General features: G+C 52.6%; 1 protein-coding gene across 1 annotated transcript in view; it reads left to right on the plus strand.

Annotated features, from left to right (window-relative positions):
- Nucleotides 1-371: 371 nt before the first annotated feature.
- Nucleotides 372-14,468, plus strand: part of LOC144821582 (programmed cell death protein 4-like) — a 135,682-nt gene continuing 121,585 nt past the window's right edge. Inside the window, exon 1 of the mRNA XM_078678791.1 lies at nucleotides 372-555. The gene's annotated coding sequence lies outside the window, so the exon portion shown is untranslated. The remainder of the gene's footprint in view (nucleotides 556-14,468) is intronic.

A 14,468-nucleotide genomic window follows, 5' to 3' on the forward strand; every position in this document is an offset into this window, starting at 1 on the left:
TGTTTTGAGTCAGAGTGCACGCACGCCTGCGTGTAATGTGCGTGCACGCCCCTCTACTTCCAGTGCCCACCCTCGAGTTCGGTATGTGTTTTCAAGTGAGTGCACGCTTCCCCCCCCCCCCCCCCCCCCGGGCCCTCCCTCTCCAGTGCCCTCCAGCGCCTGGAAGTGTTTTTAAGTGAGTGCACGCCCCTGTGCCCTCCTCCTGTGTGCACGCCCCTGTGCCCTCCTCCTGTGTGCACGCCCCTGTGCCCTCCTCCCTCCTGGGGCCTACCCCAGGCCCTCCTTCGGGTGGGCACACCCCAGCTCCCTCCCTCTGACCCTCTCTCCCCAGCGCCTGGCAGTGTTTGTGGGTGTGAGTGCACGCCCCCTGTGTGCACGCCCCTGTGCCCTCCTCCTGTGTGCACGCCCCGGACCCTCCCCCTGCCCCCCCCCCCTCCCTGCCTCTTTCCTGTGAGCTCACTTCCTGCAGCTATTTCTGGTGCGGGCTCTGCATGTGCGGAGCGGGCGCTGCTTGTGAGTGCGTGTGCACCAGCAGGTGGTGTGCGTGAGCTGCAGGTAGGGTGCGTGAGCTGCAGGTAGGGTGCGTGAGCTGCAGGTAGGGCGTGCGTGCGTGCATGCAAGCAGGGTTGGGGTGCACGCATGGCCCCTTGGCACCCCTGGGCATTGCTCCCACGTGTTTTTTGGGGGGGAGGGGGGGGTTGAGGGGCACGAGGGCCGTCACAGAGCTGGGAAGGGGGGGGCGGGGGCCGTGGTGCCCCACGTGCATGCACACTGGTCGACGTGTCCCTTGAGGCCGTGCAGGGAAAGCGGTGGGCGGGGCATCCCTCGTGCACTGAGCGAGGGGGCGTGGCCCTGGAGCACAACATAAGAGCCCCGTCGTGCAAGCATGGGGTTCGGCCCTCACGCATAAAACCACTGGAGGCTCGCGTGCACGTGGAGCTGTGGGTCTCCACTCGTGCAAACAGTTGTGAGACATCCCTTCTGTAATAGATGGGGCTATGGGTTTTAACTCATGTAAACAACTAGAAACTGATGGACTTCACTTGTGTAAACAGTTGTGGGCTTCACACGTGTGACAGCCGGAGAGCTGTGGGCTTCACTCCTGTGACAGCTGGAGGGCTGTGGGCTTCACTCTTGTGACAGCTGGAGGGCTCTGGGCTTCACTCTTGTGACAGCCGGAGGGCTGAGGGCTTCACTCGTGTGACAGCCGGAGGGCTGTGGGCTTCACTCGTGTGACAGCTGGAGGGCTGTGGGCTTCACTCTTGTGACAGCTGTGGGCTTCACTCTTGTGACAACCGGAGAGCTGTGGGCTTCACTCTTGTGACAGCTGGAGGGCTCTGGGCTTCACTCTTGTGACAGCCGGAGGGCTGTGGGCTTCACTCTTGTGACAGCCGGAGGGCTCTGGGCTTCACTCTTGTGACAGCTGGAGAGCTGTGGGCTTCACTCTTGTGACAGCCGGAGGGCTCTGGGCTTCACTCTTGTGACAGCCGGAGGGCTCTGGGCTTCACTCTTGTGACAGCCCGAGGGCTCTGGGCTTCACTCTTGTGACAGCCCGAGGGCTGTGGGCTTCACTCTTGTGACAGCCCGAGGGCTGTGGGCTTCACTCTTGTGACAGCCCGAGGGCTGTGGGCTTCACTCTTGTGACAGCTGGAGGGCTGTGGGCTTCACTTGTGCAAACAGTTGTGAGACATCCCTTCTGTAATAGATGGGGCTATGGGTTTTAACTCATGTAAACAACTAGAAACTGATGGTCTTCACTTGTGTAAACAGTTGAGGGCTTCACTCGTGTGACAGCCGTAGAGCTGAGGGCTTCACTCGTGTGACAGCCGGAGGGCTGTGGGCTTCACTCTTGTGACAGCCGGAGAGCTGTGGGCTTCACTCCTGTGACAGCTGGAGGGCTCTGGGCTTCACTCTTGTGACAGCTGGAGGGCTGTGGGCTTCACTCCTGTGACAGCTGGAGGGCTCTGGGCTTCACTCTTGTGACAGCTGGAGGGCTCTGGGCTTCACTCTTGTGACAGCTGGAGGGCTCTGGGCTTCACTCTTGTGACAGCTGGAGGGCTCTGGGCTTCACTCTTGTGACAGCTGGAGGGCTCTGGGCTTCACTCTTGTGACAGCTGGAGGGCTCTGGGCTTCACTCTTGTGACAGCCGGAGGGCTGTGGGCTTCACTCTTGTGACAGCCGGAGGGCTGTGGGCTTCACTCTTGTGACAGCCCGAGGGCTGTGGGCTTCACTCTTGTGACAGCCCGAGGGCTGTGGGCTTCACTCTTGTGACAGCCCGAGGGCTGTGGGCTTCACTCTTGTGACAGCCGGAGAGCTGTGGGCTTCACTCTTGTGACAGCCGGAGAGCTGTGGGCTTTCACTCTTGTGACAGCTGGAAGGCTGTGGGCTTCACTCTTGTGACAGCCGAAGGGCTGTGGGCTTCACTCTTGTGACAGCCCGAGGGCTGTGGGCTTCACTCTTGTGACAGCCGGAGAGCTGTGGGCTTCACTCTTGTGACAGCCGGAGAGCTGTGGGCTTTCACTCTTGTGACAGCTGGAAGGCTGTGGGTCTCCACTCGGGCAAACAGTTGTGAGACATCCCTTCTGTAATAGATGGGGCTATGGGTTTAACTCATGTAAACAACTAGAAACTGATGGACTTCACTTGTGCAAACAGTTGAGGGCTTCACTCCTGTGACAGCTGGAGAGATGTGGGCTTCACTCCTGTGACAGCTGGAGGGCTGTGGGCTTTACTCTTGTGACAGCTGGAGGGCTTCACTCTTGTGACAGCTGGAGAGCTGTGGGCTTCACTCCTGTGACACCTGGAGGGCTCTGGGCTTTACTCTTGTGACAGCTGGAGGGCTGTCGGCTTCAATCTTGTGACAGTGGGAGGGCTTTAATCTTGTGACAGCTGTAGATCTGTGGGCTTCACTCTTGTGACAGCTGGAGGGCTCTGGGCTTTACTCTTGTGACAGCTGGAGGGCTGTCGGCTTCACTCTTGTGACAGTGGGAGGGCTTTACTCTTGTGACAGCTGGAGATCTGTGGGCTTCACTCTTGTGACAGCTGGAGGGCTGTGGGCTTCACTCTTGCGACAGCTGGAGGGCTGTGGGCTTCACTCGTGCAAACAGTTGTGAGACATCCCTTCTGTAATAGATGGGGCTATGGGTTTTAACTCCTGTAAACAACTAGAAACTGATGGTCTTCACTTGTGTAAACAGTTGTGGGCTTCACTCGTGTGACAGCCGGAGAGCTGTGGGCTTCACTCCTGTGACAGCTGGAGGGCTCTGGGCTTCACTCTTGTGACAGCTGTGGGCTTCACTCTTGTGACAGCCGGAGGGCTGTGGGCTTCACTCTTGTGACAGCCGGAGGGCTGTGGGTCTTTACTCTTGTGGCAGCTGGAGGGCTGTAGGCTTCACTCTTGTGACAGCTGGAGGGCTGTGGGCTTCACTCTTGTGACAGCTGGAGGGCTGTGGGTCTTTACTCTTGTGGCAGCTGGAGGGCTGTAGGCTTCACTCTTGTGACAGCTGGAGGGCTGTGGGCTTCACTCTTGTGACAGCTGGAGGGCTGTGGGCTTCACTCTTGTGACAGCTGGAGGGCTGTGGGCTTCACTCTTGTGACAGCCGGAGGGCTGTGGGCTTCACTCTTGTGACAGCCGGAGGGCTGTGGGCTTCACTCTTGTGACAGCCGGAGGGCTGTGGGCTTCACTCTTGTGACAGCCGGAGGGCTGTGGGCTTCACTCTTGTGACAGCCGGAGGGCTGTGGGCTTCACTCTTGTGACAGCCGGAGGGCTGTGGGCTTCACTCTTGTGACAGCCGGAGGGCTGTGGGCTTCACTCTTGTGACAGCTGAAGGGCTGTGGGCTTCACTCTTGTGACAGCTGGAGGGCTGTGGGCTTCACTCTTGTGACAGCTGGAGGGCTCTGGGCTTCACTCCTGTGACAGCTGGAGGGCTCTGGGCTTCACTCCTGTGACAGCTGGAGGGCTCTGGGCTTCACTCTTGTGACAGCTGGAGGGCTTCACTCTTGTGACAGCTGGAGGGCTGTCGGCTTCACTCTTGTGACAGTGGGAGGGCTTTACTCTTGTGACAGCTGGAGATCTGTGGGCTTCACTCTTGTGACAGCTGGAGATCTGTGGGCTTCACTCTTGTGACAGCTGGAGGGCTGTGGGCTTCACTCTTGCGACAGCTGGAGGGCTGTGGGCTTCTCTCTTGCGATAGCCGGAGAGCTGTGGGCTTCACTCGTGTGACAGCCGGAGAGCTGTGGGCTTCACTCGTGTGCCAGCCGGAGAGCTGTGGGCTTCACTCGTGTGCCAGCCGGAGAGCTGTGGGCTTCACTCGTGTGCCAGCCAGAAAGCTGTGGGCTTCACTCGTGTGACAGCTGGAGAGCTGTGGGCTTCACTCGTGTGACAGCTGGAGAGCTGTGGGCTTCACTCGTGTGACAGCTGGAGAGCTGTGGGCTTCACTCGTGTGACAGCTGGAGAGCTGTGGGCTTCACTCGTGTGACAGCTGGAGAGCTCTGGGCTTCACTCTTATAGCAAGAGGTGGGCTTCACTCGTGTGACAGCCGGAGAGCTGTGGGCTTCACTCTTGTGACATGGAGGGCTGAGTCCACTTGTGTAAACAGCTGGGGGACTGTGGGTCTTCACTCGTGTAAATAGTTGGGGGGCTCTGGGTTTTCACTCTTGTGAACAGCTAGGCGACTGTGAGTCTTCACCAGTGTGAAAAGCTGGGGACTGTGGGTCTTCACTTGTGTAAACAGATGAAGGCTATGGGTCTTCACTTGTGTAAACAGCTGGGGGCTGAGCCCCCTCGTGTAAACAGCTGGGGACTGTGGGTCTTCACTCGTGTAAACAGATGAGGGCTATGGGTCTTCACTTGTGTAAACAGCTGGGGGACTGTGGGTCTTCACTTGTGTAAACAGATGAGGGCTATGGGTCTTCACTTGTGTACACATCTGCGGGACTGGGGGTCTTCACTCGTGTAAACAGTTGGGGGGGCTCTGGGTTTTCACTCTTGTGAACAGCTAGGGGACTGTGAGTCTTCACTTGTGTAAACAGCTGGGGGTCTTCACTTGTGTAAACAGTTGGGGCCTCTGTGTTTTCACTCTTGTAAACAGCTGGTGGACTGTGAGTCTTCACTCGTGTAAAGATATGATGCTCTGGGTCTTCACTTTTATAAACAGATGGATTTATGGGTCTTCACTCTTGTGACCGCTGCAGGGGCTGTGGGTCTTCACCGGTGCAAACACAGGGGGGTTGTGAACCTTTACCCATGTAAACAGAGAAGGGCTACGGGTCTTCACTCATGTAAACAGCTAGGGACTGTGGGTCTTTACACTTGTAAACAGATGGGGCTTCGGGGGGGTGTCATCACTTGTGTAAACAGGCTGTGTGTCTTTACTCTTGTGGCAGCTGGGGGTCTTCACTCTTGTAGTAAGCAGTTGTGGGTCTTCACCCTTGTAACCAGAGGGGGCTGTGGGTCTTCACTCGAATAAACAGATGGGGACTTCACTATCGTAAAGAACAGTAGGTTGTTGGTCTTAACTCACGTAAACAAATGGGGTTGGCGGTCATCACTTGTGTAAACAGTTGGGGGGCTGAGGGGCTTCACTCTTGTAAATGGCTGGCATTCTTTGCTCATTTATACAGCTGAGGGCTGTGGGTCTTCACTCACAAAACAGCTGGGGGCTGTAAGTCTCCACTCGTGTAAACAGCTGGGGGGGTTGTGGCCCTTTGCTCCTGTAAACAGCTGGGGGTTGTTGGTCTTCACTCATGTAACAGTTGGGGGGCTGTAGGTCTCTTGTGAACAGATGGGACTGTGGGTCTTCTCGTGTCAACGGATCGGGCAATAGGTGTTCACACATTTCAATAGATGGGGGCTATGGGTGTTCACTTGTGTGAATAGATGGGGCTATGGGTCTTCACTCGTGTGAATAGATGGGACTGCTATGGATGTTCACTCGTGTGAATAGATGGGGCTATGGGTCTTCACTCGTGTGAATAGATGGGGGCTATGGGTGTTGGCTCGTGTGAATAGATGGGGCTATGGGTCTTCAGTCGTTGAATAGATGGGGCTATGGGTGTTGGCTCGTGTGAATAGATGGGGGGCTATGGATGTTCACTCGTGTGAATAGATGGGGCTATGGGTCTTCACTCGTGTGAATAGATGGGGGCTATGGGTCTTCACTCGTGTGAATAGATGGGGCTATGGGTCTTCACTCGTGTGAATAGAGGGGGCTATGGGTCTTCACTCGTGTGAATAGATGGGGGGCTATGGGTCTTCACTCGTGTGAATAGAGGGGGCTATGGGTCTTCACTCGTGTGAATAGAGGGGGCTATGGGTCTTCACTCGTGTGAATAGATGGGACTGCTATGGATGTTCACTCGTGTGAATAGATGGGGGCTATGGGTCTTCACTCGTGTGAATAGATGGGGCTATGGGTCTTCACTCGTGTGAATAGATGGGGGGCTATGGGTCTTCACTCGTGTGAATAGATGGGGGCTATGGGTCTTCACTCGTGTGAATAGATGGGGCTATGGGTCTTCACTCGTGTGAATAGATGGGGGGCTATGGGTCTTCACTCGTGTGAATAGATGGGGGCTATGGGTCTTCACTCGTGTGAATAGATGGGGCTATGGGTCTTCACTCGTGTGAATAGATGGGGCTATGGGTCTTCACTCGTGTGAATAGATGGGGGGCTATGGGTCTTCACTCGTGTGAATAGATGGGGCTATGGGTCTTCACTCGTGTGAATAGATGGGGGCTATGGGTCTTCACTCGTGTGAATAGATGGGGCTATGGGTCTTCACTCGTGTGAATAGATGGGACTGCTATGGATGTTCACTCGTGTGAATAGATGAGGCTATGGCTCTTCACTCGTGAATAGATGGGGGCTATGGGTGTTGGCTCGTGTGAATAGATGGGGCTATGGGTCTTCACTCGTGTGAATAGAGGGGGCTATGGGTCTTCACTCGTGTGAATAGAGGGGGCTATGGGTCTTCACTCGTGTGAATAGATGGGACTGCTATGGATGTTCACTCGTGTGAATAGAGGGGGCTATGGGTCTTCACTCGTGTGAATAGAGGGGGCTATGGGTCTTCACTCGTGTGAATAGATGGGACTGCTATGGATGTTCACTCGTGTGAATAGATGGGGGCTATGGGTCTTCACTCGTGTGAATAGATGGGGGCTATGGGTCTTCACTCGTGTGAATAGATGGGGCTATGGGTCTTCACTCGTGTGAATAGATGGGGCTATGGGTCTTCACTCGTGTGAATAGATGGGGCTATGGGTCTTCACTCGTGTGAATAGATGGGGCTATGGGTCTTCACTCGTGTGAATAGATGGGGGGCTATGGGTCTTCACTCGTGTGAATAGATGGGGCTATGGGTCTTCACTCGTGTGAATAGATGGGGCTATGGGTCTTCACTCGTGTGAATAGATGGGGCTATGGGTCTTCACTCGTGTGAATAGATGGGACTGCTATGGATGTTCACTCGTGTGAATAGATGAGGCTATGGCTCTTCACTCGTGAATAGATGGGGGCTATGGGTGTTCGCTCGTGTGAATGGATGGGGCTATGGCTCTTCACTCGTGAATAGATGGGGGCTATGGGTCTTCATTCGTGTGAATAGATGGGGCTATGGGTCTTCACTCGTGTGAATAGATTGGGGCTATGGGTCTTCACTCGTGTGAATAGATGGGGGGCTATGGGTCTTCACTCGTGTGAATAGATGGGGGCTATGGATCTTCACTCGTGTGAATAGATGGGGCTATGGGTCTTCACTCGTGTAAATAGATGGGGCTATGGGTCTTCACTCGTGTAAATAGATGGGGCTATGGTTTTTCACTTGTGTGAATAGATGGGGGCTATGGGTGTTGACTCGTGTGAATAGATGGGGGCTATGGGTGTTGGCTCGTGTGAATAGATGGGGCTATGGGTCTTCACTTGTGTGAATAGATGGGGCTATGGGTCTTCACTCGTGTGAATAGATGGGACTGCTATGGATGTTCACTCGTGTGAATAGATGGGGCTATGGGTCTTCACTCGTGTGAATAGACGGGGGGCTATGGGTCTTCACTCGTGTGAATAGATGGGGCTATGGGTCTTCACTCATGTGAATAGATGGGGGCTATGGGTCTTCACTCGTGTGAATAGATAGGGCTATGGGTCTTCACTCGTGTGAATAGACGGGGGGCTATGGGTCTTCACTCGTGTGAATAGATGGGGCTATGGGTCTTCACTCATGTGAATAGATGGGGGCTATGGGTCTTCACTCGTGTGAATAGATGGGGGCTATGGTTTTTCACTTGTGTGAATAGAAGGGGGCTATGGGTGTTGACTCGTGTGAATAGATTGGGCTATGGATGGGTCTTTACTCGTGTAAATAGATGGGGCTATGGTTTTTCACTTGTGTGAATAGATGGGGGCTATGGGTCTTCACTCGTGTGAATAGATGGGGCTATGGGTCTTCACTCGTGTGAATAGATGGGGCTATGGGTCTTTACTCGTGTAAATAGATGGGGCTATGGTTTTTCACGTGTGTGAATAGATGGGGGCTATGGGTGTTGACTCGTGTGAATAGATGGGGGCTATGGGTGTTGGCTCGTGTGAATAGATGGGGCTATGGGTCTTCACTTGTGTGAATAGATGGGGCTATGGGTCTTCACTTGTGTGAATAGATGGGGCTATGGGTCTTCACTCGTGTGAATAGATGGGACTGCTATGGATGTTCACTCGTGTGAATAGATGGGGCTATGGGTCTTCACTCGTGTGAATAGACGGGGGCTATGGGTCTTCACTCGTGTGAATAGATGGGGCTATGGGTCTTCACTCATGTGAATAGATGGGGGCTATGGGTCTTCACTCGTGTGAATAGATAGGGCTATGGGTCTTCACTCGTGTGAATAGACGGGGGCTATGGGTCTTCACTCGTGTGAATAGATGGGGCTATGGGTCTTCACTCATGTGAATAGATGGGGGCTATGGGTCTTCACTCGTGTGAATAGATGGGGGCTATGGTTTTTCACTTGTGTGAATAGAAGGGGGCTATGGGTGTTGACTCGTGTGAATAGATTGGGCTATGGATGGGTCTTTACTCGTGTAAATAGATGGGGCTATGGTTTTTCACTTGTGTGAATAGATGGGGGCTATGGGTCTTCACTCGTGTGAATAGATGGGGCTATGGGTCTTCACTCGTGTGAATAGATGGGGCTATGGGTCTTTACTCGTGTAAATAGATGGGGCTATGGTTTTACACGTGTGTGAATAGATGGGGGCTATGGGTGTTGACTCGTGTGAATAGATGGGGGCTATGGGTGTTGGCTCGTGTGAATAGATGGGGCTATGGGTCTTCACTCGTGTGAATAGATGGGGGCTATGGGTCTTCAATCGTGTGAATAGATTGGGCTATGGGTCTTCACTCGTGTGAATAGATGGGGCTATGAGTCTTCACTCATGTGAATAGATGGGGCTACCGGTCTTCACTCGTGTGAATAGAGGGGGCTATGGGTCTTCACTCGTGTGAATAGAGGGGGCTATGGGTCTTCACTCATGTGAATAGATTGGGGCTATGGGTCTTCACTCGTGTGAATAGATGGGGGCTATGGGTCTTCACTCGTGTGAATAGATGGGGCTATGGGTCTTCACTCGTGTGAATAGATGGGGCTATGGGTCTTCACTCGTGTGAATAGATGGGGCTATGGGTCTTCACTCGTGTGAATAGATGAGGCTACGGGTCTTCACTCGTGTGAATAGATGGGGCTACGGGTCTTCACTCGTGTGAATAGATGGGGGGGCTATGGGTCTTCTCTCGTGTGAATAGATGGGGCTACCGGTCTTCACTCGTGTGAATAGATGGGGCTACCGGTCTTCACTCGTGTGAATATATGGGGGCTATGGGTGTTCACTCGTGTGAATAGATGGGGCTATGGGTCTTCACTCGTGTGAATAGATGGGGCTATGGGTCTTCACTCGTGTGAATAGATGGGGCTATGGGTCTTCACTCGGGTGAATAGATGCGGGCTTTGGGTCTTCACTCGTGTGAATAGATGGGGCTATGGGTCTTCATTCTTGTAACAGCTGGGGTGCTTTGAGTCTTCAGTTTTGTAAACAGCTGGTAGTCTTTACTCGTGTAAACAGATGGAGGCTGTATGTCTTTACTCATAAACAGCTGGGGTTGTGTAAACTAAGGCTGTGAGCCTACACTCAAGTTAACAGCTGAGGGGCTGTGAGTCTACACTTGTGTAAACAGCTGAGTGTGTCTTCACTTTTGTAAAAATCTGGGGCTGTGGATCTTCACTCGTGTAAAAAGCTGGGGGCTGTGGGTCTTCACTCGTGTAAACAGCTGACGCTGCGGGTCTTTACTTTTGTAAACAGATGGAGTTTTTTTTTCATGTAAACAGCTGGGGTTGGGTAAACAGCTGGGGCTGTGGGTCTTCACTCATGTAAGCAGATGAGGGCTTTGGGTATTCCCTTTTGTAAACAGATGGTAGCTGTGGGTATTCGCTTGTGTAAACGGATGGGCCTATGTGTCTTGACTTGTGTAAAGTTTTGGGTCTTCACTCATGTAAACAGCTGTTGGTCTTTACTCATGTAAATGGATGGGCCTGTGGGTCTTCACTCGTGTAAACATTTGTGGGTCTTCACTCGTGTAAACATTTGTGGGTTTTCACTCGTGAAACAGCTGTGGGTCTTCACTTGTGTAAACAGCTGGGGGCTGTTGGTCTTCACTCGTGTAAATATTTGTGGGTCTTTACTCGTGTAAACAGCTGGGGCTGTGGGTCCTCACTTTTGTAAATAGATGGGGCTGTGGGTCTTTACTTCTAAACATCTGGGGTTCTGTAAACAGCTGGGGGCTTTGGGCCTTTACTTGTGTAAATGGATTGGGCTGTGGGTATTTACTTGTGTAAACCGCTGGGAGCTGTAGCTCTTTGCTTCTGTAAACAACTGGGCGGCTGTGGGTCTTCACATGTGTAAATAGATGGTGTTTTGGATCTTTTGTAAACTTGTGGGGGTTGTGGGTCTTCACTCGTGTAATCGGTTGTGGATTTTTACGTTTGTAAAAATATGGGGCTGTGGGTCTTAACTCTGAGCTGTGGGTCTTCACTCATGTAAACATCTGGGGGCTATGGGTCTTCACGTAGGTAACCAGCTAGAGCAGTGGATCTTTACTTGTGTAAACAGCTGGGGCTGTGGGTCCTGCCTTGTGTGAACAGGGGGGCTGTTGAACCTTCACTCGTGTAAACATCTGGGACTTTGGGTCATCACTTGTGTAAACAGCTGGAGCCGTGGATCTTCACTTGTGTAAACAGCTGGGGCTGTGGGTCCTGCCTTGTGTGAACAGGGGGGCTGTTGAACCTTCACTCGTGTAAACATCTGGGGGCTATGGGTCTTCACTTAGGTAACCAGCTGGAGCAGTGGATCTTTACTTGTGTAAACAGCTGCGGCTGTGGGTCCTGCCTTGTGTGACCAGGGGGGCTGTTGAACCTTCACTTGTGTAAACATCTTGGGCTTTGGGTCATCACTTGTGTAAACAGCTGGAGCCATGGATCTTCACTTGTGTAAACATCTGGGGCTTTGGGTCATCACTTGTGTAAACAGCTGGAACCATGGATCTTCACTTGTGTAAACATCTGGGGCTGTGGGTCTTACTTTGTGTAGACAGGGGGGCTGTGGGTGTTTACTCATGTAAACAGTGGGGGCTGTGGGTCATCACTCTTGTAATAACTGGGGGGCTGTGTGTCTTCGTTCGTGTAAACAGATGGGTTTGTGGATCTTCACTTTCATGAAGAAGATGTGGGCCTTTACCCTTCAAGACACCTGGCAGCTCTGGGTCTTTACTCGTGTAAACAGATGGGGCTGTGGATCTTCACTCGTGTAAATAGATGGGGCTGTGTATCTTCACTCGTGTAAACAGGTGGGGCTGGGGAGCTTCACTCGTGTATACAGCTCAGGCTTCACTCGTGTATACAGCTCAGGCTTCACTCGTGTATACAGCTCAGGCTTCACTCGTGTATACAGCTGGGGCTTCACTCATGTATACAGCTGGCGGTCTTCACTCGTATAAACAGCTTGGGCTGTGGGTTTTCATTCTTCGTAACTATTTGGAGGGCTGTGGGTCTTCACTCGAGTAAAAATCTGGGGCTGTGGATCTTCACTCGTGTAAAAAGCTGGGGGCTGTGGGTCTTCACTCGTGTAAACAGCTGACGCTGCGGGTCTTTACTTTTGTAAACAGATGGAGTTTTTTTTTTTCTTCATGTAAACAGCTGGGGTTGGGTAAACAGCTGGGGCTGTGGGTCTTCACTCATGTAAGCAGATGAGGGCTTTGGGTATTCCCTTTTGTAAACAGATGGGAGCTGTGGGTATTCGCTTTTGTAAATGGATGGGCCTATGTGTCTTGACTTGTGTAAAGTTGTGGGTCTTCACTCATGTAAACAGCTGTTGGTCTTTACTCATGTAAATGGATGGGCCTGTGGGTCTTCACTTGTGTAAACATTTGTGGGTCTTCACTCGTGAAACAGCTGTGGGTCTTCACTTGTGTAAACAGCTGGGGGCTGTTGGTCTTCACTCGTGTAAACATTTGTGGGTCTTTACTCGTGTAAACAGCTGGGGCTGTGGGTCCTCACTTTTGTAAATAGATGGGGCTGTGGGTCTTTACTTCTAAACATCTGGGGTTCTGTAAACAGCTGGGGGCTTTGGGCCTTTACTTGTGTAAATGGATTGGGCTGTGGGTATTTACTTGTGTAAACCGCTGGGAGCTGTAGCTTTTTTCTTCTGTAAACAACTGGGCGGCAGTGGGTCTTCACATGTGTAAATAGATGGTGTTTTGGATCTTTTGTAAACTTGTGGGGGTTGTGGGTCTTCACTCGTGTAAACGGATAGGGTTGTGGATCTTTACGTTTGTAAAAATATGGGGCTGTGGGTCTTAACTCTGAGCTGTGGGTCTACACTCATGTAAACATCTGGGGGCTATGGGTCTTCACTTAGGTAACCAGCTAGAGCAGTGGATCTTTACTTGTGTAAACAGCTGGGGCTGTGGGTCCTGCCTTGTGTGAACAGGGGGGCTGTTGAACCTTCACTCGTGTAAACATCTGGGACTTTGGGTCATCACTTGTGTGAACAGCTGGAGCCGTGGATCTTCACTTGTGTAAACAGCTGGGGCTGTGGGTCCTGCCTTGTGTGAACAGGGGGGCTGTTGAACCTTCACTCGTGTAAACATCTGGGGGCTATGGGTCTTCACTTAGGTAACCAGCTAGAGCAGTGGATCTTTACTTGTGTAAACAGCTGCGGCTGTGGGTCCTGCCTTGTGTGAACAGGGGGGCTGTTGAACCTTCACTTGTGTAAACATCTGGGGCTTTGGGTCATCACTTGTGTAAACAGCTGGAGCCATGGATCTTCACTTGTGTAAACATCTGGGGCTTTGGGTCATCACTTGTGTAAACAGCTGGAACCGTGGATCTTCACTTGTGTAAACATCTGGGGCTGTGGGTCTTACTTTGTGCAGACAGGGGGGCTGTGGGTGTTTACTCATGTAAACAGTGGGGGCTGTGGGTCATCACTCTTGTAATAACTGGGGGGCTGTGTGTCTTCGTTCGTGTAAACAGATGGGGTTGTGGATCTTCACTTTCATGAAGAAGATGTGGGCCTTTACTCTTCCAGACACCTGGCAGCTCTGGGTCTTTACTCGTGTAAATAGATGGGGCTGTGTATCTTCACTCGTGTAAACAGGTGGGGCTGGGGAGCTTCACTCGTGTATACAGCTGGGGCTTCACTCGTGTATACAGCTGGGGCTTCACTCGTGTATACAGCTGGGGCTTCACTCGTGTATACAGCTGGGGCTTCACTCGTGTATACAGCTCAGGCTTCACTCGTGTATACAGCTCAGGCTTCACTCGTGTAAACAGCTTGGGCTGTGGATCTTCACTCGTGTAAACAGGTGGGGCTGGGGAGCTTCACTCGTGTATACAGCTCAGGCTTCACTCGTGTATACAGCTCAGGCTTCACTCGTGTATACAGCTGGGGCTTCACTCGTGTATACAGCTGGGGCTTCACTCGTGTATACAGCTGGGGCTTCACTCGTGTATACAGCTGGGGCTTCACTCGTGTATACAGCTCAGGCTTCACTCGTGTATACAGCTGGGGCTTCACTCGTGTATACAGCTCAGGCTTCACTTGTGTATACAGCTGGGAGCTGTGGGGCTTCTCTAATGGGTAAACAGCTGGGGGTTTACTCGTGTAAACAGATGGGGCTGTGGATCTTCACTCGTGTAAATAGATGGGGCTGTGTATCTTCACTCGTGTAAACAGGTGGGGCTGGGGAGCTTCACTCATGTATACAGCTGGGGCTTCACTCGTGTACACAGCTGGGGGTCTTCACTCGTGTACACAGCTGGGGCTGGGGAGCTTCACTCGTGTATACAGCTGGGGCTTCACTCGTGTATACAGCTGGGGCTTCACTCGTGTATACAGCTGGGGCTTCACTCGTGTATACAG

Source organism: Lissotriton helveticus, chromosome 2_2 (assembly GCF_964261635.1).
Source record: "Lissotriton helveticus chromosome 2_2, aLisHel1.1, whole genome shotgun sequence".
In the NCBI taxonomy this organism is placed as follows: Eukaryota; Metazoa; Chordata; class Amphibia; order Caudata; family Salamandridae; genus Lissotriton; species Lissotriton helveticus.